This window comes from Suricata suricatta, chromosome 4 (assembly GCF_006229205.1).
Source record: "Suricata suricatta isolate VVHF042 chromosome 4, meerkat_22Aug2017_6uvM2_HiC, whole genome shotgun sequence".
In the NCBI taxonomy this organism is placed as follows: domain Eukaryota; kingdom Metazoa; phylum Chordata; class Mammalia; order Carnivora; family Herpestidae; genus Suricata; species Suricata suricatta.
In genome coordinates this window covers 131,690,375-131,710,424 of record NC_043703.1, presented here as the reverse complement: position 1 = coordinate 131,710,424, position 20,050 = coordinate 131,690,375, and the positions used below count along the sequence as shown (strand labels likewise).

At 46.1% G+C, this 20,050-nt stretch overlaps 1 pseudogene; it reads left to right on the top strand.

Annotated features, from left to right (window-relative positions):
* LOC115290719 overlaps nt 1-19,769 on the top strand; it is a 25,590-nt pseudogene extending 5,821 nt beyond the window's left edge.
* The last annotated feature ends 281 nt before the right edge of the window (nt 19,770-20,050 follow it).

The following is a 20,050-nucleotide window of genomic DNA, read 5'->3' as shown; positions in this document are numbered from 1 at the left end:
TTTTTTAATGTTTTATTTATTTTTGATACAGAGAGAGACAGAGCATGAGAGGGGGAGGGGCAGAGAGAGAAGGAGACACAGAACCAGAAGCAGGCTCCAGGCTCTGAGCTAGCTGTCAGCACAGAGCCTGACGCGGGGCTCGAACCCACGAACGTGAGATCTGACCTGAGCCGAAGCCGGAGGCTTAACCGACTGAGCCACCCAAGCGCCCCAAAAATGTTTATTTATTTTTGGGAGAGAGAGACAGAGCATAAGCAAGGGAAGGGGCAGGGAAAGAGGAAGACACAGAATCTGAAGCAGGTTCCAGGCTCTGAGCTGGCAGTGCAGAGCCCAACATTGGGCTAAATCTCACAAACTGTGAGATCATGACCTGAGCCGAAGTTGGATGCTTAACCAACTGAGCCACCCAGGCGCCCCGAAAATACTCTTTTAAAAAACATCCTTGGTAACATTTGCAATTATCTTTAACTTTATAAGTTAATAGATTCAAGGAATATAGACCAAGAGATGCAAACCATAAATCTTTACGAGAGACCTCTCTACTGCTTTGTTACATCCTATCTGGCAAGGGCACAGTAGAAGTAGCTCTTGACTATGTTTCTGCCTCTCTGTTCAGCAATGGCCAGCACCTGCCCTGGGGTTTGCTAGGAAGCTGAAGAGAAGTCCACAGGAGTGTAAGAACTACATCTGCTTTCGAGATATTTGCAGTCTGTTGATGCTTACACAAGACACAGTGAGAGTACCACAGAAGGCTTTGCAAAAGTGCAAAATTGTGATGTAGGTGCTTTTGAGACAAGATTGCCCAGAACCTGCGAGTTTGGGAACCTCTCCGGAGGAACGACAGCAGTAGTGGGTGGATACTGAGCTGACCTTGAAGGAAAAGGACAATTCAATGGGTATGAGAGGAGAGGAGGGCAGACTGCACTCCAGGTCCTGGGGACAGCAGTGTTCCAGGCCCTAAGGCAAAATGAGTCAGGGCTGTGAGGTGGGAGAGGACTCTGCCTGGGGGGGAAGGAGCCAAAGTTCAGAGAGACTCAAATATGCTAATGTTTGGACTTCAAAAATAAATACATATTCATTACAGATTTTGTGATTAGATATAAAATGTATAGAAAATATAGATAGATAAATATAAGTAGAAAGTCTAGCTAAAATATAGTATAAATATAGATGGATACTTTACTTAAATAAAATGTTACACTGTTCTAGAATTTTCTATCTTCTCATCAATGCCCCTATGTCATCATGGCCTCTCTTTACATACACACACACACACACACACACACACACACACACACACACACGCATGTGTGTATGCACTCATGTACTCACCCTTTTCATGAATGTGACATAATTTATTTAAAAATTTTTTTGATGTTTATTTATTTTTGAGAGAGAGAGAGACAAAGCATGAGCAGGAGAGGGGCTGAGAGAGGGAGAAACAGAATCTGAAGCAGGTTGCAGGCTCCAAGCTATCAGCACAGAGCCTGATGCAGGTCTTGAATCCATGTACCGTGACATCGTGACCTGAGCTGAAGTTGGATGCTTTACTGACTGGGCCACCCAGACCCCCCTGACATAATTTATTTTACTAGGCCCATATTGATGAGCAACTCTGGGTTGGTGAGGGTATGTGTCTAAATTTTGTTACAAGGTATTGTTGACTTACCTTTCAGAAAGGCCGCAGCCATTCCTCCAGCCCCTCTACCCGCAGGGTGTGTGGGAAGAGGGCAGGCTGGCATGTGGGGCCTCAGCCCTGCTCCCGCCTCATGGCTACACCACCTGCTTGGCGTCGCTGAGCCTCACTCCCTATCAGAAATGAGGATGACAGAACCGGCAGCAAAGGTTGCTGCGGGTGCTACATCAGGGAATCCCTCTCAAAGTGCCTGGGACGACCTAGGCACCCATAAATGTTAGCCAATTTGATAGGCAAAAACGTTATTCTGTTGTTTAAATTTGTTCTTAAGCCACAAAGATGACTATGACGATGTCTCCTCACAGACTTGCTGGCTGCTCAGGGATGTATTCATTGGGCCAGCGGACTGTGAAAGTCACGCACCAGTCTAGTCCCAGCACTCTGCTGGGAGCGCTATGGCTCTCCTAGAGCAGGCGGAGCCTTCTCCCCAGGGCTGATGCGGAAAAACCAGAATTTGCCACATCCAGACCTCTGTGGCTGGGCTTAGAGGACCAGGACGCTGGAGGTAGCTGAGGAAAAGGAGGGCTCAGTTTTCCAAGGGGTTGGGAACCTGATGCTGGGTCCCAGAAGGCCTGCACACCCAGACCTACCCTCGATGAGGCCACCCTCCAACTCAGCTACTGGTGGGATGGCCAGGTGTAACAAATAGTAATATAAAACACGCTGTTAAATTTGAAGTTCAGATAAATTACTAATAATTTTTCAGTATAAGTATATCCCAAATATTGCACGGGACATACTTACACCCAAAAATATATTAAAAATTGTATTAAAAAATTATTCATTGTTGGGGTTCCTGGGGGGCTCAGACAGCTGAGTGTCCAACTTTGGCTCAGATCATGATCTCACAGGTTTGTGAGTTCAAGCGCTGCCTCGAGCTCACTGCTGTCAATGTAGGGCCAGCTTCAGATCCTCTGCCTCTCTCTGCCCCCACTTGCACCATGTCTCAAAAATACATAAAACATAAAAAAAAAAAAAAAAAAGAAAGAAAGTCATGAGGTGCCTGGGTGGCTCAGTTGGTTAAGTGTACAACTTCAGCTCAGGTCATGATCTCTCGGTTCATCAGTTCAAGCCCCATATCAGGATCCATGCTAACAGCTCAGAGCCTGAAACCTGCTTCAGATTCTGTTTCCCTCTCCCTCAGCTCCTCCCCCACTCATGCTCTGTCTGTCTCTCTTTCTCGAAAATGAATGCACATTAAAAAAAAAAAGAAAAAAAGAAAAAGAAAGTCCTTTAAAAAAACTATTATTTATCTGAAATTCAAATTTGACTGGGTGTCTTATATTTTATCTGGTGACAGTTAACCTGCTGCATTAGTTTCCTGTTAGTGTTATAGCAAATTACTATACATTTAGTCACTTAAAGCAATACAAATTTACCCATAATTCTGGGAACCAGAAGTCCAAATCAGTTCCACGGGACTAACATCATGCTGTTGGCAGAGCTGGTTCCTTTTCCATATTCTCGAGGATGCCTTCATTCTTTGGTCCACAGCCCCTTCCTCTGTCGTAAAAGATAGCAGTGTGACAGCTTTAAATCTTTCTCTGAGTCTCACATTTCTACTTCCCTCTTACAAGGACTTGTGTAATTACGGTGGCCCCACTTGGATAATCCAGGTTAATCTTCCTTCTCAAGTTGTGTGATTTAATTATTCCTGCAGTCTCTTTTACCATGTAAAGCAATACATTCACAGGTTCTGGGGGTTCAGATATGGACATCTTTGGGGTGCCTTTATTCAACCTATTGTATCTGCCTGGAAACGAACAAGCATTACATTGTTGCACTCTAAGTTCCTAACTCTAACTCTCTTCCCCAAGGTCTATCATAGCACTTAGCATACCATACTGTACCTATTTCATAAATGTCTGTCTCCGTCTTCCTACTCCTTTGCCTTGGGGATAGACACAAGACCTATTCCTCTGGTCTGCCCTGTGCTTGATACGATGATCGACACGTGTGCTTGAGCGAACGATGATTAAATACGTACATACTGAGCTATAAATTAGGGCGTGCCTCTGCAGTATACTTATATTACCAAAATAAACAAGAAAACGTGCTGGGTGGAAATGTGACTCCATGGGAAGAGGGATGGGCTCTGGACCAGAGAGCTGAGCAGCAGAAAGAACAGAGAGGCAAGGGCCAGGGAGGCTTGGGGAGGAGAGAAAAAAATGAGGCAGAAAGGCAGGAGTGCCCCAAGCCATGGCCCTTCCCTGTGTTTGGGTACAGACAGTGTAAACCCAGGAGGTGGTTGTGCATGCAGTAGGGCTCCCCACACCCTCAGTGAGGCAAGCATTTGGGTGCAAGCGTGTTATCTGAGAGATGCCCTTAGGAAGTACAGAGAGAGTAATGAGACTACATCAAGGGCATGTGGACGCGCGCTGGGGGCACCCAGGGCTCTACCTTCTGAGGCCCTCAGATTACCCCACACAGGGGCGCCTGGGTGGCTCAGTCGGTTAAGAGGCTGACTTCAGCTCAGCCCATGATCTCACGGTTCGTGGGTTTGAGCCCCAGGTCGGGCTCTGCTGACAGCTCAAAGCCTGGAGCGTGCTTTGGATTCTGTATTTCCCTCTTTCTTTCTGCCTCTTCCCCAACTCATGCTCTCTCTCTTTCAAAAATAAATAAACATTAAAAAAAAAAAGAATTACCCCACACAGACACACAGATGGAGACATTCATTGCCCCTTGCTTGGTTGTGCATATGAGATCTGTTTTTTGGCCACCTGCGGGGAGCTCCAGTGGGATATGGCAGGACCAACCAGCATCCATGCAAAGTGGTCATTACTACAAGGTAGATTCATGGATATACATCTCCAATTTTATTTTACTTTTATAATACTTTTAAATTTTATGGGGTGCCTGGTTTGGCTCAGTCAGTGGGGCATGTGACTCTTGATCTCGAGGATGTGTGTTCCAAGCCCCACAATGGATACAGAGATGACCTAAAAATTTAAATCTTAAATAAATAAGTAAATAAATAAATAACTACATTTTATAAAGTTTTATTAGAAAGAGGGATATTTCCATTTTCTAAAAAAATATAAATAATTGCAGGAAATATACATTCTCTACACCTTCCATTTTGTAAAAAATATAAATAATTGCAGGAAATATATGTTCTCTACCCTTTAAGGTCCACGTTGGACCCCTGGAGAATGACTGTTTTTCAGCTTCCAAGGCAGCTGCCACCTTGATTCGCCTGGCTGACAGCTGTACAGAAAACATCTCCCTGACATTTCTGACTGTGGCCAACTAAATTCCCCTCTTTTCTCTCCCCCGCTGGCTGGGCCACAATCACTATGCAGTTATCACTTTCCAAGCTTGGTTCATCACAGTCCATCTCTGATAAGTGTTTCTTCTCAAAGGAAAATAAATCTCAGTCATTATAAATTCATGAAGTTCATTCTAAGAGAATAAACTTTTTTCTTTTGTTTTCTTGCTATAATTAATTTTGTTTTATCTGTTTTGAAAAAAAGGTTTGTTTTTTTTTAACGTTCATTCATTTTTGAGACACACAGACAGACTGCAAGTGGGGGAGGGTCAGAGAGAGAAGGAGACACAGAATTCGAAGCAGGCGACAGGCTCTGAGCTGTCAGCACAGTGCCTGACGCAGGGCTTGAACCCACGAACCGAGAGATCATGACCTGAGCCAACGTCAGATGTTCAATTGACCGAGCCACCCAAGTGCCCCCATCCCTTTTTTTAATGTTTATTTATTTTTGAGAGAGACAGAATGTGAGTGAGCTAGGGGCAGAGAGAGAGAGAGAGAAAGACACAGAATCCAAAGCAGGCAGGCTCCAGGCTCTGAGCTGTCAGCACAGTGCCCAACGTGGGGCTTGAACACACAAACTGTGAGATCATGACCTGACCCGAAGTCGGACCTTATCTGACTGTTTTCGGACAGTGACTACCCCGTACTGGGACTGGTCTATGTGAGTATCTGCATTCATTCCTTGGTTCTTGAGTGTGAGCCATGAAGAAAAATGCCATCAAGCTAGTTGTCATAAGTGACAGGACCCTTCAGAGTATGAGGAACTCCAGTGAACTGCCAGGCTCTTTGGCAGTGGAATGCCACCCCTTGGGGTCCATGATGACAAGACAGCTGCTCCCAGGTGCAAGTGAAGAGTAACCACCCTCCCTGAGGCTCCCCAGGTTTGGTACATAGGGGTTCATGGATCACACACTAACCCTCACAACCCAAAGGCACTGCAGTCACCTCTTCTGTCTAGTTCCTTGAAGAGAAAAAGGAAAACATAGAACAGGTTTTGTTTTTGTTTTCACTTATTCATTCCACAAATTCTTGTTGAGTATCCATGATGGGCCAAGCACTGTGCAGAGTACTCAGAGATGAAATGTGAATCAGGGGGAAGATGTGTGATACCAGGTCAGCTCTGAAATAAAACAAATAAGGGTGGGAATGAAACAGAGAGTAAAGGGGAGAGGAAACAAATAATCTCCACCCAGAGGAAACAGCCAACTGGTGACCATAGATCAGTGGTGACAAAGTTTAGGAATGCATGGTATTGGGGCACCTGGGTGGCTCAGTCGGTTAAGCATCCGACTTCAGCTCAGGTCATGACCTCACAGTTTGTGGATTTGAGCCCCACATTTGGCTCTGTGCTGACAGCTCAGAGCCTAGAGCCTGTTTCAGATTCTCTGTCTCCCTCTTTTGCTCTCTGCCCCTCCCCCACTCACGTTTTCTCTCTTTCTCTCTCAAAAATAAATAAACATTTTTTTTAAGAAAGGAAAGGACTACATGGTATCACACATTATCCAAAACCTCAAGAAACAGTTTTTCCGTTAAGTAAGCGACACACACACTCCAAATGTCCTACTAGCTGTCACATACAGTGGAGTGGGAGGGTTGCATTTGTGTTTATTTGGCAAATCTAAATTTGGATCTAGGGCCTCATCACAAAGGTTGCCTCACAGACCCTGGTCCCTGTCATGCATGTGACCCTCAGGCAGCAGGCCCTGACAACGGGGTGAACTGGCCAACCCACTGACCTGGGCTAAAGGCCAGGCCTGGGGTCCCCTGCCAGATGTTCCCCGAATGCCCACCATTCTGCCCTTTGACTGAACAGTCTGTCTTGCAGAAACAATTGCCATTCAGTGTTCGGGAAATGAGTACCGAGCGCAAAATATTTACCATCCAGAAGTTAAGCTTCGGCACAAAATTGGTTGCCTCCTCAGTGAATTAAATTCAATTAGCTGCCTCCTTATCTCAGCTGTGCGTTGTGATAATCGGTGACACCCGCCTCTGCCCACGTCTTCGTAAGGGAGTGCAGGGAGCAGGGGCGCCACGGGCACTTGGTGAGGTATGCTGTCGGCAGAGTATTTTGCTGCAAGACACTCATCTCCTTAGCAGCAAAGGAATCATTGGCTTTTCCTCCACATTTATTTCCACTAAGGATTCTGCTCCCTCCCTCTCCATCCACACTCAGCACTCAGAGAGCAGCAGGAAACCACTCTGCTCTGACAACCTTGTCTGCCACTGACATTATCTCCTAATTATCTTCTAGCAGCAGTGGCCGGGTACCAGTCCTGAATTTGTGCAAACTCACTCTAAAATCCGATCTGATTGGGAGGAAAGAGAAAGTCTGTCGTTCCTCCAGCTTCTCGGGGCTGTAACCACTTTTCCAAAGGAGGCTAAATAATATTCACAACAACTGGAAGGGTGAAAACACACACGTTACTTCAAATGACCATTACTCAGAACACAAGAACGTGTTTTCGGTCGTGAATGTTTCTGTACAGGGTAACGCTTATCCTCAGCAGACCTTCCAAGCACCAGCGCCGTTAAGTTAACGGCCTAAACAGAGCCCAAAGACCCGTGTTTTTTCTACGACACCCACCCTGGGTGGTGGGATTCACTGCAGTCTTCAAAACAGGATTTTTCTTTTAGAACAGATGACTTTTTCCCAACAGCCGTGAGGGACGCAGCTGCACAGATCATGGCAAGCTTTGTATGGGAGAAGGCCGTTGGGCCTGGAAATCAGGTGGCTGTGTGTATTTTTATTTATTTATTTATTTATTTTTTTTGAGAGAAAGGAGACAGTGTGAGCAGGGGAGGGTCAGAGAGAGGGAGACACAGAATCTGAAGCAGGCTCCAGGCTCTGAGCTGTCAGCACAGAGCTCGACCCGGGGCCTGAACCCGTGAACTACGAGATCATGCGTGACCTGAGCTGAAGTCAGATGCTTAACCAACTGAGCCACCCTGGCGCCCCACAGGTGGCTGTGTTTAAAGGTCAACTTTAACAGGTTTGTGCTTACGAGAAACCAAGGCTGGAAGTTTCCTGCCCCCTCAAATCCCCTCCCAGACCTCAAGCCCCTTCTCTGGCCTATAGTCACTTCTTGGTGACCTAAGCACGTTTCTTTCCCCTCACTGCCAGTGAGGGACAGATTGGTAGGATAAATGGAGCCTAAAACCACTGAGCTTTGGGTAACTCCTCTTGGTTTCATAAACCCAGAATCCCGGCCAGCCATGCAGGTGGTCCAAGGGGAACCAGTAAAGGGCTGCATATGGAAACAGCACCCAAAGTATTTGCAGCCCTGACACTTTGGGTGAGGACCTGCACAGAGTTCCACAGTGGGTTAATCAGTCACCCTCCTAAACCCTTCCTCCTCAGGGACTCTCAGGGGACAGTCTCGGGGAAGGGCAAAGGCCTGAGAGTTTGGCACAGGCATGCCACAACGTTGCTTTCTTCTTGAAGATCTGGTCACCAGCTCTTAGACCCCCAGAGCAGAGCAGCCGCGGAGGTTTGCTCTAAGGGAGCTGGAGCTGGAGCTCTGAGCCTACTGTGTAATTATCTAAAAACCACCTACTGGTTTAATGACAACAACAACGGGGCCATTTTCTTTCATTTTGCAAAAATAAAGTTATCAGAGTAACCTCCCAAGCCATCAGATTACTGGTCCTCAAGCCTCAAGATTGCTCAGGTAAAAGAGACTGTCTAAGTTTTAAAAAGCGGCATTAATGATTCTATGACCGGCGCTTATGAGAGAAAATGTTGGAAGAGTCTGTTGCAAAGCCCAAGCTGAATGCTGGCTTCTTTTCCAAAAATATATCAGCTGGTGCTTCTCCAAGCCTCCTTTCCTCTATCCTGCCCACCTGCCTCCCCCCAGCTCTGCAGGGTGCCATCCTTTCCAGTCTCTGGAATGTGGTAGTCAACAAGGCCACCCCCTGCCACTCCCCAGGAAGCTGGGACACATGGGTCATCTGCCAGTTGATGTTTATAACTTCGGGTCTCTGTAGATAATTGGGGGAACAAATGCCTCCCCAGTGCTAGTCCTTCCTTATTCAGTCCTCAAATCAAGTCAACAAAGATTTGTTGGCCAGTTACTAAGTGCCATGCGGTGGAGTAGAGAAAAATGTAATCCCGGTGAAGAAGTATTAATCATTACCAAGGATCTGCAAGGCACTGAGGTGGGCCCCGGGAATGCCAAAATGAACAAGGGCTGCCTTTGGGATGCTGAGCAAAGACCGATCCTCGCTCTTGAGGAACAAAGAGCCTGAGAGACCAGTGGCAGGTGCTCGTCAACCCACTGTGACATGAGGCTGGCCTGGCCAGGCCATGGCCAATTGCTCCGAGGCAGCAGAGGGAGCCCTTCCCAAAGCAAGGACAGAGGAAGGCATCCTGGAGGCTGAGCTGGACTGAGATACACAGGATTTCCGTAGGGAGAATGACACGGGAACATAAGACAGAAAGTTCTAGCGTCAGCAGAGTGCAGGAAGGTTTCAAGGAAAGCCAGCAGGGGTGTGCTGAGAGCAGAGATGGGCTGTGTCTGCAAGACAGGCCACTAGGGGGGCATGGAGGCCATGCTGAAGAAATGGAGTCCACGTCTGCATGTCTGCCCATGTTGAGCAGCCACAGACAGTTTTAGAAGGGAGGACCTCTGTCCGATACTCTTGCTCCCTCTGACTGAGGCGTCCCCCTCCTCCTGCTGAGGACTTCTCACCTTCCAGCCATAAGGAGTAAGGCAGGGAGAGGGTCACCACCGGGCCACCAGCTCTCTTTCTCCTCACCCCAAGAGCAACAGTAAGAAGGAAATGAGTGCCAGGGGCTCTGATGTCTGGGTCAGTCCCAACTCCGATCACACTGCTCTGCTGCGTGACAGCAGGTCTGAATTTCACTCAGGGGTGTAAGTTGACCTCTGAGGTCCTGAACCACCCCAAGATCACCTTTGTAATTTAGGGACAGCCCGTTTGGAGACAGGGACATGGCTGTGGGCTGCAGCTCTGTCTCCCCTATTTCCCCCTTGGGAGGAAGGTCAAGGGGGAGAGACCAGGACCATCCCTTTCACCAGTGGCTCACACATCTTTGTGCCAACACACACAAATTTGCATATCTACGTCAGCTTTAGGGCTCAGCAGCTGGTAGTGGTGGCTGCAGAAACCAATAAACCTGAAGCCACAAACGATAACGACCACTGTTACCAACGTGTGCTGGGCGCTATACATAATGTCTCCCTTAAACCTTAAAGCAATTTGTATGCTAGGTATTTTGTAGATGAGAATTCCGAGGCTAAGACAGGTGAAGTAAACTAAGTAGCAGACCCCCAAACGGTGGGGCAGCTCTCTCCGCCCCATCCCGCACATTGCTCCCAGATTCATCCTTCTGACTAAGTTTTGCCCTTGTTCCTTGTCTTGTGTATGACCTTCCTTCTGGGACCTACCCACCAATCAGGTAACAGAATCCAAATTTCTTAGCATGGCGCTCCAAGACTTACTGTTTCCAGTCTTATCTCTACTCCCCAAACCTTGAATGATCGGTCATCCTAAGACTGTGCCCTGTGTGTTCTCACATCTGGTGTTGGCTCACCTTGCCCCCTCCATCTATGACATCCCTGTGCCCATCTGTGCCTGTCAGAACAACCCCCCACACACCTGTAGGCATTAGCTCAGTACCCTCTCTTTGGGAGCTTCAGCCTCTCCACCCAGCCCTGGGTTGTTCCTGCACCAGATCCTCCCTGGCGACACTCAGCATTTTGAGCCAGATAAGTTTGTGTTGTACAGGACACTTCCCGAGACTGTAGGATGTTCAGTATCCCTGGATCTGCCCAAGTGTCAGAGATGATCCCCAGCGATGATGACAGTTAAAATAATGTCCCTCACATTTCCAACCACCATCCAGGATTGAAACCTGACTGCCCTGGGTAACGATGTGTTTACATGTCTATCTTCCCCAGTGGACTACTCATATCTTGAGAACAGGTATTATTTTCGTGTTCAGCTTTGCATTTCCTGTAAGCCTAGTGCAATGCCCTGCACATTTCAAGCACTGATACGACAACTGAATATACAGAGAGGACAGTGGCTTTATTTCCCTACCTTATAAGTAAACTGATTTTTTAAACTTCCATTGTCAAAGAGGGTAGTAGCAATCGCCATGCCAATACAAACTCTTACTGGTTTTGTCATTTAGTCACCTAAATTTTTGTTTAATTCTCTGATCATTAAGAACCTAGGGGCACCTGGGTGGCTCAGTCGGTTAGGCCTCCGACTTCGGCCCAGGTCATGATCTCACCTTCGTGGGTTCTAGCCCCACATCGGGCTCTGTGCAGACAGCTCAGAGCCTGAAGCCTGCTTCAGATTCTGTGTCTCCCTCTCTCTCTGCCCCTTCCTGCTCATGCTCTGAATCTCTCTGTCTCAAAATTAAATAAAACATTAAAAAAAAAAAAAGAACCTAGAATGGGGTGCCTGGGTGGCTCAGTCAGTTGACCATCGGCTTCGGCTCAGGTCATGATCTCACAGCTTGTGGGTTTAAGCCCCACACCGGGCTCTGTGCTGACAGCTAGCTCAGAGCCTGGAACCCGCTTTAGATTCTGTATTTCCCTCTCTCTCTGACCCTCCCCTGCTCACGCTCTCTCTGTCTGTCTCTCAAAAATAAATAAAAAGCATAAAAAAAAAGAACATAGAAAATAGGGACGCCTGGGTGGCTTAGTCCATTAAGCGTTTGACTTCAGCTCAGGTCATGGTTTGTGAGTAGAGCCCTGAGACAGGCTCTCTGCTGTCATTGTGGAGCCCACTTCAGATCCTCTCTCTCCCTCTCTATGTGCCCCTTCCCTGCATGCACGCTCTCTCTGTCTCAAAAATAAATAAACATTGGGGCACCTGGATGGCTTAGTCAGTTAAGCCTCCAACTCTTGGTTTGCACTCAGGTCATGATCTCCCAGGTTTGTGAATTGGAGCCCCATGTTGGGCTCTGTACCGCCAGAACAGAGCCTGCTTGGGATTCTCTTGCTCTCTCCTCTGTCTCTGCCCTTCCCTCACTCATGCTATCTCTGTCTCTTTCAAAGTAAATAAACTTTAAAAATAAATATTTTTACAAAAATCTAGAAAATAACACCTATGTCTGCCACTGCTCATTCACTAATATAAAACGTACAAAATCTCCAAGAGAACGTAAAGATATTTATCAAAGCTCCTACTTGCCGATGTAGAACACGTACATAAAGAGATCGGAAGCTAGATCCTAACGCTGATGGGTCCTGACTTTTCCAGCTCCAGCGGGGTCACTTTCAGAAAGTGCCACCTTGCTTCTGGAGCCCAGCATCTAGGTTTCACCTTGAAGCCACGTAGATGCACAGGGTAAGTCAAGGCTGCTTGCTTGAACCTCCATCAAAGTTTGCACAGCCTCTGAGTTTTCAGAAAGAGGTCATGATTGGCACAGAAGTGGAGGAATGTAATGTCTTTCTGTCTCCAATATGAAATTTATGAGGACCAGAATTTGCCCCAGGGTGGGACTCTGGAGGACTGAGTCAGCTCTCTGAATCCTACTTAGGAGATGGCCCAGGACTGCGACAAAAGAAAGAGCTGGACTGGTAGTAACTGATAGCAGAGATGGGCGCTGGTCTTGGAGTCAAGAGGCCCAGGTCCTGGTCCTGGCTGCCCCTCCACTAGACATGTGGCCCTGTCAAGTCAGGTAACCTCCCCAAACTTCACCCACGGGGTGTGATACTACCTGCTTGCTTACTTCTATGATAGTCAAATGAGTTAATATATCCAGATACGTGTTTTATTTATTTTTAAAGGTTTATTTATTTTTGAGAGAGAGCGTGCAAGCAGAGGAGGGGCAGAGAAAGTGAGGGGGACAGAGGATCCAAAGCGGGATCTGTGCTGACAGCAGTTAGCCCAATGCGGGGCTCAAACTCATGAACTGTGAGATCATGACCTGAGCTGAAGTCAGACCCTCACCTGACTGAACCACCTCTTATTTGAAGATTTTATTTTAAAATAATCTCTACACCCAACGCAGGGCTCCAACTCACAACCCCGAGATCAAGAGTAGGGCATGAAGAGCCTGACTGCAGGTTGATTCCATGAGGAAATGATCACAGACTATTCCTGAAAGAGACCCAGGGAGCTGCGTTTCCTTCTGTCATTGGTAAAGTGAAACCCTTAAAACACAATGTTCATTCACATTCTTTGTCCTCCAAATAATAAAGCAATTTGTATCCACTACAGAAAAGCAGAGAGCAAAAATTTAAAAAGCCCTAGAATACCCACTGTCTTAGTCTGCTCAGGCCGCCATAACAAAATACCACAGACTGGGTGCCACAAACAATAGACATTTACTTTCTCACAGTTCTGGGGGCTGAAAGTCTGAGATCAGGGTGCCAGTATGGTCGGGTTCTGGTGAGAGTTTTCTTCTTGGCTCGTGGACAGCTGCCTTCTATCTCCGTGTTCACCTGATGCACGTGCAAGTGACATCTCTCTTCTTCTTATAAGGTCTAATTCGATAGGTAGAATTAGGACCCCTCCCTTATGACTTCACTTACCTCTAATTGCCTCCAGAAAGACCCTATCTCCAAATACAGTCATGTTGGGAGTTTAGAGCTTCAACAAATGAATTAAAGGGGACACAGTTCAGTCCATAGCACCCACAATCTCACTTGTCCTGAGAAAACCACTCTTTATCCTTTGGCGTACCTCTTACTATTCTCCTAAACTCATAGATTAAGAGAGAAAAAAACATAATATCATGCAGAATAGTTTGTGGCTGGCTATTTTCACTCAACAATATATGGTGACAGTCTTTCCACATCATCAAATTTACTTCCCCTACCATGGATTTTAGTAACTCCGCGTATTCCTCTGCATGGCCACATCATAGTTCCTAGGGTCCCAATTTTAGCCTTTTAGTTTGCAGCCAACTTTCTCCATTACAAACAGTGCTGAGATGAACAGCTTTGACTGTTTCCTTAGGACAGATTCCTGGGAATGAAGGTCTCTGTCAATGGGCCTGGACACTTCTAAAGCCTTTTTTTAATTATAAAATTTTTTAAATTATTTATTTTGAGAGGGACACAGCATGAATGCAGAAAGGGCAGAGAGAGAGGGAGAGAGAGAATCTCAAGCAGGCTCCCAGCTGCCAGCGCAGAGCCCAACATGAGGCTGGAACTCACGAAACCATAAGATTATGATCTGAGCTGAAACCAAGAGTCGGACGCTTAAGCAACTGAGCCACCAGGGTGCCCCTCTAAAGCCTTTGATGAGCAGTGTCAGAACACCTGCATTCATTTATATTTCCACCAGTAGCAAAGGAAAACGTAGCCTCACTTTTTTTTTGACATAAACTTTTTATTTTGGAATAAATTTCTATCTACAGAAAAGTTGCAATGATAGTAAGGAGAACAGAGTTTTATGCCCATTACCCAGTTTCTCCTAGGGCTGCCTAACGTATTACCAAACCATGGTGCATCTGTCAAATCCAAGAACTTAATGCTGGTACCTTACTCTTCACTCAACTGCAGACTTAGTTCTCACTTTCACCAGCTTTTCTGCTAAGGTACTCCTATTATCCCAGGATTTAACCCAGCACACCACATTGTGGGGTTTTGTTTGTTTGTTTGTTATACTGCGTTGTGTTTTGTGTGGCATCATGCAGCATTTACAACAGCCAAATTATGGAAGCAGCTCAAGTGTCCCTCGACAGATGAATGGATAAAGAAGATGTGGTATACATACACTTTTTAACTTACTTTTGATCACCCACAGGAAAATCCCCGAGTGTTTTGGGAGCTTGCTGCCTCTAATGCTAAGTAGTAGTTATTGTTCATTGCTTCAGGGTATGTGTCGTTCAGCCTATGCTTGTTCCATCAGCAAAGTTACTGCTACACAAGGCAGTGAGGGTGATTTAGAGAAATTGACCATTGAGGTTTATCTCCCTAAACTCTGTAAAATGCCAAGGGGGAAGGCTCTTTATGTAGAAAAGGTCATGCATGTGTTCCCACAGGGTCTCTCATGTCACTGTTAGGCAGGAATCACAAACAACAGCATCACAATTGGATTTTGCTCTATATTTGGAAAAATTGACTCTTGATTATGAGGCGAGCTGATGCTATCTTATTTAGTTCATTCTTTTGTTCATCTCCTGTAATCATTAAATTACAGAGCCATATTTCTAAAGCTCTAGGGCGAGGGGGAACGGATTAGGAATAAAATCTTTTAAGCTCCTATAGAAAAGCTCTGGATTCGTTTACAAATGGTGGGTGCAGAGCCTGAGGAATGATCTATTCCGAGCCGACCTGGGTGAATGATTTGCTTCATTTTCCAGGGCTCTATGATGTTCTTTGCCTTTAATGCCGAACATGGATGGCACCTTTAATATTCTGTTCCTGGATCTATCCCTGATTGCTCTGTGACCCTATCCCCAGGGGTAAAAGTGAATGAAGGAACTAGAAGTCATGAAATATAGGAATGATCAGAAGGGAGAAAATGAAAGCTGAGAAGAAAAGGCTGCTGGGTTGTTTATCAGACTCCCCTGAATAAGGCCGTTTTGATCCCGCGAAGCAGCTCTGTGCCTTTCTCAGAACTGTCTATTTGAAAGTCTTTGTTCTTTCCTTAGAGAGACTGTTTCTCTTAGGTGATTCAAAAACTTAACCAATATTTAGTGAGCTGTTAGAACAATCCTCAGGCCAGCATTCATAGGACTTCTCTCCCAAGCTCCAAATCTATCTGAAACCATCATTGCTTCACTTATATTTTCATTTCCTCTCATTTTCTCTGAAAGTCCAATTTGGACACTTTTAGCAAGTGACAGTCTTTAGGCAGTCTGGCTTTGGCTTAGGATTTCCCCCAGGCCATCGCCACCACCCCTTTCCAGAGGGGACGTGCTATGGGACCGAGCTTGTGTTTCTCCTGGGGAATCTTCTAGAAGGACTCTACTGGTGAGAGCTGCTACAACTGTTTCCTCCCAGGCAGCTCTGCCAGGAGCTGTGGCTCAGCAAGCCAGATTTGCATTCCAAATGCAGGACCCACGTGCCTCATTATATTGTGTGTCTTTATTAAGAATGCGAGGGGAAAAAACAGAAAAGTACATCTCTAAGATGGTGCTATTGATCCCAAAGCCTCCTCACCGAGTCCCCCAAGGAGACCAACCTCCTCGACTCTCCTTACTTCTGTGACCAGGAGGCAAGCCCCTGCGCGCTGCCTAAGGACCAAGGGCAAACTGACTCACAGCCCCCACAGATCACAGTTAACTAGCATGAGCTCAAACTCTGCCCTAAGCACCTTCTAGCATGCAAAGGTGTCCTTGAGGTTGGCTTGTTTAAAATCAACCTGGGGACTAAGGACTGGAATTGCAAGTTGCGGAGAGATTAGGCAATAAAAAGAATAGGCAAATTTCTTCCAATAGCTTCCTGGGAAGGCTGCACCTCCCGGCCTCCTCATTAATCAAAGGAGTTAATGTCTAGCACACATTCATCTCTCTTATCTGTCTATCTATCTATCTACCTACCTATCTTCTATTTAGAGAGAATGTGATGGGGTGGGAGGGAGAGAGAGAGAGAGAGAGAGAGAGAGAGAGAGAGAGAGAATCTTAAGCAGGCTCCACTCCCAGCTCCGAGCCTGACATAAGGCTCCATCTTATAACCCTGGGATCAAGACTGGAGCCAAAATCAAGAGTGGGATGCTTACCTGACTGAGCTACCCAGGCACTCTCATCTCCCTTTTAACACTTTATGTCGCCTGTCTAGGAGCTCCAGTGGCGCAATCGGTTAGCGCGCGGTACTTATATGTCGCCTGTCTTGATTAATTCAATCAATAAAGATGGTTTCATGGTGCCAGGCTCTCTTATTAGTATCTTAAAATTTGGCCTCTAATTTATCTACCAGGGATATAGCGGAATCTAGGAGGATCTCTTTATTTCTACTGAGCGAGCATCTGAAATTGGCTAACGAATTCTTTCATCAGTTCCATTCAAATGAAGTCAAGATGTACAAAAGCCTATGCCTGGGAATCTGTCCTGAGGAAATGCTTTGAAATGTTGGAAATGTGTTTGGGTAAAGGGGCCTTGTCTGCCATTCGCTCTTTGTCTGAGCTGCTGCCCACACCCCGCTGCCCTGTGACATCACTGGGTCCTTCCTGTGCTCTCTGCTTCTCAGGCTTTTGCTTGTACCACAGCCGCTCATAGACCTGTGGCTCTGAAATCCTCTACACTCCCTTCAGTGTCAGGGGACAGGTCACTCGGGGGGTCCAGGGGTGGGCAGGGGTGTGCTTACTGCCTGGTATCTTATAGATCATTCGCCAGGAATTCTGAAAAGTCACCAATACCGTGTAACTGTGGTGGGAGGCAGATTCCGGGGTGACGCTGCACAACTGTGTTGGTGAGGACTGGATTTGGTCGTGCTTAGGTAACAGAGCGCAGTGCTTACAAGACCAAACTGCCTAGTTTCCTGGCCTTTACTAGCTATGTGGCTTCAGGCAAGTTAGTTAATCTCTTTGTGCTTCATCGCTAGTGTCAAACAGGGACAGTAATAGTACTGACTTTATAAGGCTGGTATACAAATTAAATTAGTATATAAGCCAAGCACTTAGACCAGTACTTGGCATGTGATTAAGTGATTATTATGATAAAGCAGAGGGGAAAGAAAAAAAACAAAGAATTTTCTTATGTACATTAAAGGAAAAAAAAGTCCAGACGTAAATAGTACAGAACTGGAATGGGAGCTTCATGGTATTATAGAGTCAGATTCCTCTCTGTTCCCCACTGAAGGTTACTTCATAACACCAGATAACTGCTGGAGCTCCAGTCATTGCAGAGTTCTCTCAAAATCCTCCTCAGTGCAATGCTGGGCAATTTGGCATCTTCTTCGCATTGCCCTCACCTACATCTGAATACCCAGGGTCTTCTGCAACCAAAATGCTCACCATCCCAATTAAGTATTTCCCTAAACCAAAGACTGGATAAAGCTGGTGGGTAGATCCATGTATTACTCCTGCTCCCTCTTCCTCCTCCGATAAAGCATGAGTAAAGGAATTTGGAAAGGCTGCAAACCTGCAAGGGCCAAGAAGAGACAGAAGAGGGGTATTTTGGAAGCCAGAAAGCAGACGGGGAAGGGCTGAGTGATTAAGCATTTCCAAGAAAGTTGAAATATAAGCCAGGAGGTATGAAACACACACACAAACAGGAATGTCTTTTACCGCACACTCCCAAACACTCAGGGATTGGGCCAGCAGGTACTGTGGGTAAAAAAGGTGAAGGTGGAGCCAAAAGCAAGAATTGGTGGAAAGACTGTTTCGAAAACAGTTGGAGGGGCGCCTGGCTGGCTCAGCTGGTAGAGCATAGATCTCAGGGTCGTGAGTTCCAGACCCATGTTGGATGTAGAGACTAATTTTCTTTAATTTTTTAAAATGTTTATTTTTAAGAAAGAGAGAGAGAAGGAGTATGAGCAGGAGAGGTGCAGAGAGAGACAGAGAGAGAAAGAGGAAGACACAGAATCTGAAGCAGGTTCCAGGCTCTGAGCTGTCAGCACAGAGCCCAACACGGGACTCAAATCCACAAGCCATGAGATCACGACCTCAGCTGAAGTCCAACGCTTAACTGACTGATCCACCCAAGTGCCCCCAGAGATTGCTTTTTAAAAAAGCATTTAGACCCTCACATCTCCTTTTCTCGGTGGTGGTCGTCTCCCCGCTACCCTAGCTGAAAACTAGAGGTCTATTATCTGGAGAGAATAGAGGGTCTCTGGTCTGAGAAACAAGACCCAGGTTTTCAGCTGGAACACAGGGTAACTGAAAGACGTTTATGTGTTGAATATTGAAAGCCCAAACTCCTTTTCCCACTGGCTCCCAGGTGTACACTCTCCAAGCAGGAAATTGGATGCATCTTCTCAGGGAATGAGACTCACTGACATCAGGGGACATCGATAGGACCCAGCCGATAAGGACAAGACCCACAGTAAGGTAAATAATCAGCAATTGGCAGGGATTCCAATCAGCCTAGGATCATTAGAGGAAAGCCTCTGTTGGGAAAGAGATCAAAACCAACGGAAACTACATGGAATGAACAAAACTTAAAAAAAACAAAAAAAAACATGGCATTAAGGAACAAGGTCAATGACATAATGAATAAACAGACAAACCAAGGATGTGAGACATGTCACAAGATAACTGGCCAAGTCTCTATGAGTCAGTTTGATGACAAACAGGACTATGAGGGGGAACCCACTTTAAATAAAAAAGACCTAATAGCCATATGCAGTCTGTGGTATTTGGTTGGATCCTGATTAAAAAACCAAATTATATAAGATATTTTTGGAACAACTAGTGAAATTTGAATAAATACAGCATGTTAGAAACTAGGGACCTTCCTTTATCCATGTGGCTGGGAAGAAGGCGGACATTCAGACTGAGTGTTACCTACCAAAAGCAGCCAATCATCTTTCAAAATAAGAAGAGGATCCTGCTCGGAGAAACTAGCAGGAGAAGCTCCTGTGATACTACAGAAACATCAGTCTGGGTTTGAAGACGCCCAAGGAGGCCATTGAGGGCACTTGATATTGACAAGAAATGCTCCTTTACTGATGGTATCTCCAGCTGAGGGCAGATTCTGTCTGCAGTGGTGACCAAGATGAAAATGCAATGGACCACTGTCCACCGCATCTGAAAGTATAACCATTGTGAGAAACACAGTAAGTGTGTGTCTGTGCACCTGCCCCCTGCTTCAGGGATGTCTAGATTGGTGACACTGTCATAGTGGGCAAGTGCTGGCCCTTGATCAAGACTGTGTGCTTCAATATATTCAAAGTCACAAAGGCCACTGGTACCATGAAACAATTCCAGAAGTTCTGAAACTAGATGTCTGCCCACAACCCCAAAGAGAATAAATATATTTTCTCAGTCAAAAAAAAAAAACCCTAGGAAATTAGTCTACTTTAAAAAAGGTATTATTATTATTATTAACATTGTTTTTAATGTTAGAGAGAGACAGAGACAGAATGTGAGTGGGGGAGGGGCAGAGAGAGAGAGGGAGACACAGAATCTGAAGCAGGCTCCAGGCTCTGAGCTGTCAGCACAGAGCCTGAAGTGGGGCTCGAACCCAGAACTGTGAGATCATGACCTGAGCCGAAGTC